Raw genomic sequence first — 6,106 nt, 5'->3', positions numbered from 1 at the left:
TGGCTGAAAGAACAGGAGAAAAGTAAGGCTCAATAACTCAAGGGGATGTGTAAAAATCTGCCTATTTCCAGAAATGGTTACATATCACTTTAACAATATGCAACACATTTGACCATTTTAAATACTCACTGCTGACCATTGCTCAAATAGAACCAATCTGATCACTATTAATGTTTTAAATAATTTGTATACATTATTGTATACATGGTTAACATATGTGATAATTCAATGACATTATACGAAAACACATCAAAGCATAATGAATCAATGGAGAGAGAAATGATTTTCTGGTCAACCTTCCTTTATTACCAGGGATTCACGTTCTTCAATTTGCATCAATTCAAAGCAATATTTGAAATAAAAAAAAGTGTCCAGGCATGAAAAGAAAATCTGCAAAGATATTTTACAAAACAAATGACACTTGCTCAAAAATAAACATACAGTAAAAGTCACGAGACATTGCTTCTCTAAATGGTCTATGCAGCACTTTTTATATTGTATTGAGGAAAGGCAGATACAGTGTTGGCATAAGTCTTTGTAAGATAGGATAACTAAACACATACAGTGTGCAATTATGTGTAGGAATCACCATGTGAAAGAGTTCAAGATGAGGTACACAGCATACTGAAGCTGCCGAGGCTTCCACACTTCATCTTCTAAACATGTTGTTCCTATTTCTCTGAATGAAAAGAAAGACAGGCAACGTAGCATTCAGTTACACATTAAAAGCTATAATCTGAAGACATTGCAGGACACAGGTAGCTATAAAACTCAAAAGAGTTGTGAATCCAATATTCATGCAATGTGTAAAATACAAGCATGTAAATGATGTTTCCAGTTCAACCCAATCTGACAAAATATGTAGTAAAAACAAAGGAGATACGCACTCTGTGCTTCTAAATTAACACTCCGGTGCAACCAGAGCAGGACTAAATAATAAGTACAAAACAAACGTTAATAATAAGTACAAAACTAACGTTTCGACATGCGTCTTCATCCTCTGAAGACACATGGCGAGACGTTAGTCTTACTGCACTGAAAATATAAATAACAGAAAATAGACATCCGTGTGGCACCAGATTCTTTTTCCTTTGTACAAAATATATAGTAACTTGTAGACCTACTGTCTTTTGGCTTTTTAAGGAAACATGAATGGTACACATATTCAAAAGAGAAACAGAGGCTTACCATTTAGGTTTTCGTTCAGTCACCTACAACCATAGAAAAAAGTAAGAAAAACAAATTACTCATGTTGAAATACATTAGATGAATCTTTCATAAAAGATGCTTGTTGACATGCAAGTGTCCGTCACTGCTCAGACCTTTGTTATTTATGTTAATTTTGAAGTTTTTGATCCAGCACATGAACTTGAGATGTCCAAGCACACCCTCTTTTTTGGACCATGTTCGGGCAGGAGGCAGATGGAGGAGTATAGCTGTTATTCATCCCCCCCATTACTTACCCATGACTGCCAGAAACATGGAGATTATTGGTGTCCCTGAACTGTGTTTTCAATTCAAGTTAATGAACTAAAAATTAACCTTTCATGAACATATGTGGGAGATTATCACTGAACGAAATAAACCTTTTTCCCCGACCCTATACTTGTATGTTAAAAGAATATGACTAATTCATAGTCATGTAAGTAAATAGTATACACATATGTGGAAAAAAATCTGAGACCACTTGAAAATTATCAGTTTTTCTGATTTTACTATGTATATGTAAAGGAGGCCAACTATCAAAGTGTGAGGTGGAATGTGACGGAGGTCATCTTGCACCTGTTCACCCCTCGGGAATCGAACCTGCACCCTCGTCAACTACAACGGTTCGGCAGTGGGAGACACAGTACGATACCGCTGGGCCAAGAGACTAGTCTCTTGGCCCAACGGCACGAGACTGTATGAGGCTATCAGAGGGAGATTTACCAATGTTCCACGCCAACTCTGTGCTAGTTAGCCTCCGTTACACTCTCCCCCTTAAACCTCACTCCCATCCGGGTCACGGCACCACTGTGACGGAGGTCATCTTGCACCTGTTCACCCCCCCTCGGGGATCGAACCTGCATCCTCGTCAACTACAACGGTTCGGCAATGGGAGACACAGTACGATACCGCTGGGCCAAGAGACTAGTCTCTCGGCCCAACGGCACGAGACTGTATGAGGCTATTAGGAGGGACGTTCCACGTTCCACGCCAACTCTGTGCTAGTTAGCCTCCGTTACAGGAACGTTAGTAAAAACCTCTCTCCCAAAGCCTCAATACAGTGCGGTAACTGTGGGGTAGCTGACCGGTCCTTTAGCTCAGCAGTCTTGTATTGTGCCTCCCATTGCCAAACCAGATGCGTTGATGAGGTGGCCGGTTCGCGGCCTGAGGAAAGTGAACCGTGCAGGAACACCTCGGTCATAGATAGGTGTGTGTTTGAGTAAAACAAACATTGCTATTTCATTCTATGAACTGGCAAATACATTTTCTCCAAATTTCTAAAGAAAATATTGTCATTTTTTCCACGGCTGTATATTGAAGTATCCAGATACTCACTCTGTCTACAAAGCCTCCAGGACAAGTGCTGCAGAGCGAAACAGATTTTGGTCACCTTAGAAATAAGGAAATATGAGAGAGAGAGAGAGAGAGAGAGAGAGAGAGAGAGAGAGAGAGAGAGAGAGAGAGAGAGTTAGCGAGTGTTGCTTAAGGTATTGCTGAATGTTACTTTCTGCTCTATAAAGGAAACGGACATTAATTACATGGGCCTGAAGGCTAAGCAAATGCTTTATCAATATCATGCAGTATCCCAACTGTGCTGGTGCTTTAATATTTTCTTAATAGCAAGAAGTTAGAGATGGAGGTGTTCTGTTAAGTTCCAATCTACATTCCTAATAAATACATGCATGTGATCATTATTTTTGGCTTTATGGGGTATGGCTACATTAATGGCAGGCAACACATATTGAGAAGCAGCAATACTAACCTTGCTGAAAGAATGAGTCTCCGTTTTCTTTCAGTCACTTCCAGTCTAGGACAAAAAAGGCAACACATTAGAAATAATTTCCAAGCAGCACCTCGTCATAGATAGGTGTGTGTTTGAGTAAAACAAACATTGCTATTTCATTCTATAAACTGGCAAATAAATTTTCTCCAAATTTCTAAAGAAAATATTGTCTTTTTCCATGGCTGTATATTGAAGTATCCAGATACTCACTCTGTCTACAAAACCTCCAGGACAAGTGCTGCAGAGTGAAACAGATTTTGGTCACCTTAGAAATAAGTACATGAGAGAGAGAGAGAGAGAGAGAGAGAGAGAGAGAGAGAGAGAGAGAGAGAGTGAGTTAGCAAATGCTGCTCAAGGTATTACTGAATGTTACTTCCTGTTCTATAAAGGAAACAGGCATTAATTACATGGGTCTGAAGGCTAAGCAAATGCTTTATCAATATCATACAGTATCCCAACTGTGCTGGTGCTTTAATCTCTTCTTTATACATGGGTTCTAAAATGTGTTTATAACCTGACTGCGCAAAGCTAACTGTGCACAACTCAACCTCTGATTGTTGGAAAGCGCTGTCGGTCAAAAACTTAGCTCACGTGGTTGGCTGCCAATGTCTTGCCCCTCTTCATAACATCATATTGATAAACACTCAGAACCCATGTATAGCAAGAAGCTAGAGATTGAGGTGTTAAGTTCCAATCTACAATCATAATAAATGCATGCATGTGATCATTGTTTTGGCTTTATGGGGTATGGCTACAATAATGGCAGGCTACACATATTGAGAAGCAGCAATACTAACCTTGCTGAAAGAATGCATCTGTGTTGTCTTTCAGTCACTTCCAGTCTAGGACAAAAAAGGCAACACATAAGAAATAATTTCTTTCCAAGCAATGCCTTGGTTTGGCAGCATCTATATATCAAATCACACAGAAACAAATATCGTTAGCCAGTTGAAAGTGTCAGTGTTGATGTGGAGAGGTGACCATTGCATATCTGCATTAGAACTAGTTATCTGCAGTTAATTTGTTCGGGCTTCTGACAATGTGGACAGTTATTCCCCTATTAAACATAATGCAGAAAGTCTCGTGCTGGAACTGTTAGTGAGTGACTGACGTGGCTTTAAAAGAGGCCTAATTCAAAACAATTGCATTTATGGCATCCTCTGAAGCGTCTGGTGAATAATGCTACAATATACAATGTTTGCACATACCTTAGCACAGACGGACATAACGTGATCAGCTTACAAAGGATCCGGACGCCAGTGCGGTCTCTGGTTAACCTGGTGATTAATAATACAGTTAGTGCATACTCAAAACTGTTCGGGTGAAGCATAAAGCATAGTAAAGCATGCACAAGCAATAACGAGACACACATATTCAGAGGGATAGCCTCAGTAGGCTATGCTGGGATGGTCCAGACCGACGTCACATAGTTCTATCCCATCCCAAACTCGACCCCAGACGCACAGGCGGCCGGGTGACAGAGCAGCGCAGCAACAAGAAAACACCCGTAAAGCTCCAGTGAGCAGAGCATACATCAGGATGCCCTTGATAAAATAATTGCCTACGCTCTAGCCACAAACGATTAGCCAGTGCCACTCACCGGCTAGAGGTAGCCCACTAGACGTCGCCGGACTAGAGGAGCAGACAAGCCGCGAGGGGAAATCATTTTACAAAGTGCCTTGACAAGTTGTAGAATTTACTGCGGAGGCACTCTCCCTGTGAGCCCACTAAGTTTGGCGTTTCCTACCAGCACTAAACCAAGCTATCTGCAACTAACTGACAGCCAGCTGCACGTAATCGCTAAACAATGTCAAGTTGCAGCAGAATGTTATTACGAACGTCAAAATGAAAGGCTTCGGTTTAGTTATAGTATTAATGTCCCATCACCCGACACCCCTAGTTGTCTCTCATTCAGACACGGGCTGCAAACAAATCTAACAAGTACAGCACAACGGCAGGGGATGTTAAGAATAAAATACTTCACTTTCTGCTTCAATTGCTACAGTTAGAGCATGCTAGCTAGACTCATATCTAACTAGAGCTAGCTTGCTGATACTGTATTCTAGCTAGTTTTTTGTAAGCTTGAAAGCTGCTGCTAGCCTCGCCCACAGCTCGGCCACCGTTTCCACCGTGTTTTATAAATGAAAAAGAGAAGTCAGATGTTTACTGCAATTAGGCTACATGTAACTAGGATAGGAAGTAATCGAATAATATCTGACGCTACCTATTAGGTCAACGTAGCGTGTTTGAACGTGCTAATCACTTCGAGACCGTGGTGGTTAAAATCTTGTGATAATGAGAAACACTGTCTAAATGGTGGCGCCTTGTCCATTTTTACCCTTATATCAAGTTTACTACTTAGACAGCACACATATTAGTTTAATTCATTACAAACCTTTCCTTGTTGTTGAAGGTTTCCTCAGTTCAGTTGACTTCCAGGAAAAAGTCCGTTGGCTGGCTCTGATTTCAAATGTTATGATAAACCCAGTGATTGGGTATAATAACTCATCAATGGTTAGCATAACCCAGTATATGGTCAAACGACCACACACCAATAATTGGGTAAACATATAACCCAGCACGTTTCTATCAAATTACCCAGTGTGGGTATAAAAAACCCAATAAGTAGTAAAATTGTCATAAACCAGTATTTGGGTAAAAAAATAACCCAGTATTTTTTTGTGTGTATGTCCATGTATGAGTACTGTCTATGTCTATACTGTCTATGTCCTTACCTAGATTAGTCTATGTCTGCATGGGAGAGCAAGAAACGCAATTTCAAATTCTTTGTATGACCAGTGCATGTAAAGAAATTGACAATAAACTTGACTTGACTTGACTTGACTTGAAAAAATCAAACACGCATCCAAACCAGTACCAAAGTTGCTTCCTTGATATAAGACAGCGCTTCCCTTTCCATACTCCAATTTATACTGATGGCTCTAAGACTGATACTAGTGTGTCCTCAGCAATAGTCTCTTCTTACCAGTGTGGAATACGCCTTCCAAACATGTGCTCTATTTTTACAGCTGAAGCCCAAGCCCTGCTCTTAAGCCTTGAATACATTGAACATCACAATCAACAACAATCCTTGATTTGCACAGACTCTAGGTCATG

The 6,106-nt window shown here is 40.4% G+C and overlaps 1 long non-coding RNA gene across 1 annotated transcript; it reads right to left on the bottom strand.

The window, feature by feature from the left end:
* Window positions 1-280: 280 nt before the first annotated feature.
* LOC134456317 (uncharacterized) lies at window positions 281-5,671 on the bottom strand. Its single transcript, XR_010036311.1, has 8 exons — window positions 5,385-5,671; window positions 4,198-4,266; window positions 3,787-3,831; window positions 3,200-3,254; window positions 2,969-3,013; window positions 2,542-2,596; window positions 1,189-1,211; window positions 281-679 (listed from the first exon to the last, which is right to left on the bottom strand). It is a non-coding gene; the product is annotated as an uncharacterized LOC134456317 (long non-coding RNA).
* Between the last annotated feature and the right edge of the window lie 435 nt (window positions 5,672-6,106).

Source organism: Engraulis encrasicolus, chromosome 10 (assembly GCF_034702125.1).
Source record: "Engraulis encrasicolus isolate BLACKSEA-1 chromosome 10, IST_EnEncr_1.0, whole genome shotgun sequence".
NCBI classification, from domain to species: Eukaryota; Metazoa; Chordata; class Actinopteri; order Clupeiformes; family Engraulidae; genus Engraulis; species Engraulis encrasicolus.
The sequence above is the reverse complement of the archived record's forward strand: the minus strand, read 5'-3'. Positions and strand labels throughout refer to the sequence as shown.